Raw genomic sequence first — 2,079 nt, 5'->3', positions numbered from 1 at the left:
CATTACCTTAGAGTAAAAGGTTGGACAAAGATTTTTCCAAGAAAATGGACATAAGAAACAAGGTGGTGTAGGCCAGGCGGGCCTCGAACTCGTGATCCTCCTGCCTCTGCCTCCTTCAGCAAATCCTACCAGCATGCGCCACCACCACCACCAGAGTCAGCTGTTTGAAACCTGGGGCTTATGCAGGGATGCTTGGCTCAGTCTGGGAGGAGGGAACTGGACCTGCCTGGACTGAATCTACCAGGTTGAACTCAATCCTCAGGGAAGTCTTTGCCCTGGAGGAGATGGGAATGGGGGGTGGGCTGGGGGGAGGAGACAAGGGAATCTGTGGCTGATATGTAAAATTAAATTAAATTATAAAATAAAAAATATTTTGAGACAGGCCGGGTGGCGGAGACAAGCAGACGCAGGTAGGCCTGTGGCAGTGGCCCGGCGGAGGTAGATGGGCCCGGGCGGCGGCGGCAGGCAGAGACATACAGGCCCAGTGGTGGCCCGCAGAGGTAGATGGGCCCGGCAGCAGTGACAAGCAGAGGTAAGTAGGCCCGCAGCGGGAGCCGGCAGAGACATACAGGCCCGTTGGCGACCCGCAGAGACAGACAGACCCAGCGGCAGTTGACAGGCCCGGCGGTGGACCTCAGAGGTAGACAGGCCCAGGGATGGAGACAAGCAGATGCAGCTTGGAACAGAGACATCCCTAACCCCAACACCTGGGGAAGAAGTTATCTCCGTGGGTCGGAACCAGAACGAATCTGAACACTCCGTCTGAGGACAACCCAGGGCCCAGCTGCTGATCCTGTGAAACCCAACAACTTGGAGGTGTTGGTGAGACTACCCTGCTCAGCTGAAACCCATGTGGGAGTGGATTCAGATGCCTACAGTTTGAAGTCTGAAGAAACAAGATCAGCTGAGGAGTGGACAAATGAACAAAACGTGACCTGGGAACAGAAGAAGGTGCTACCCAGCCACCAAACCAGATCACCAGAATCATAAGTATATAATTCACCGACTGAAATCAGCTGCCCCTAAAGAAATAGCCCAATAGCACCAATTTAACAAAGAACCCCTACTAAACCAAGACTAAAAATTAGAACAAGAGAGGCACTCTCAGACACAGACACCACCTGCACTGCACAGAGGAAGAGATGAGTAGACGCCAGTGCAAAAATACAGGCAACAACATAAATACCTATATGGCAACATCTGAACCTAGTGATTCTACACCTGCAAGACCTAAACATACCATGACAGAAGAAACAGAAGAAATCAACCCTAAAAATGACTTTAAGAAGATGATAGAGGCCCTTAAAGAAGAAATAAAACATTCCCTCAAAGAGGAAATAAAAACTTTCCTTAAAGAGGAAACGAAAAACTCCCTTAAAGAGGAAATAAAAACTTCCCTTAAAGAGGAAATGAAAAACTCCATTAAAGAGGAAATAAAAAACTCCCTTAAAGAAATGGAAGAAAAAACAAACAAAAAATGGGAAGAAATCAAATCAAGCCAAGAAAAAGCAATTAAACAGATGAAAGAAACATTCCAAGATCTGAAAAATGAATTTGAGACAATAAAGAAAACACATGCTAAGGGAATGCTGGAAATAGGAATGCTGACTAAATGAACAGGAACTACAGAAACAAGCATAACCAACCGATTGCAAGAGATGGAACAGAGAATCTCTGACACTGAAGACACGATAGAGAAAATAGATTCGTCAGTCAAAGAAAACACTAAAGACAAAAAAAGTCGTAACCAAAACGTCCAGGAAATTTGGGACACCATGAAAAGACCAAACCTAAGAATAATAGGGATAGAAGAAGGAGAAGAATACCAACTGAAAGGCACAGAAAATATATTCAACAAAATCATAGAAGAAAACTTTCCTAACCTAAAGAAAGAAATACCTATGAAGATACAAGAAGCTTAGAGAACACCGAATAGGCTGGATCCAAAAAAAAAAAGTCCCCTCGCCACATAATAATCAAAACACTAAACACACAGAACAAAGAAAAAATATTAAGAGCCACAAAGGAAAAAGACCAAGTAACATATAAAGGCAAACCCATCAGAATAACACCAGACTA

Source organism: Peromyscus maniculatus, chromosome X (assembly GCF_049852395.1).
Source record: "Peromyscus maniculatus bairdii isolate BWxNUB_F1_BW_parent chromosome X, HU_Pman_BW_mat_3.1, whole genome shotgun sequence".
NCBI classification, from domain to species: domain Eukaryota; kingdom Metazoa; phylum Chordata; class Mammalia; order Rodentia; family Cricetidae; genus Peromyscus; species Peromyscus maniculatus.
The sequence above is the reverse complement of the archived record's forward strand: the minus strand, read 5'-3'. Positions refer to the sequence as shown.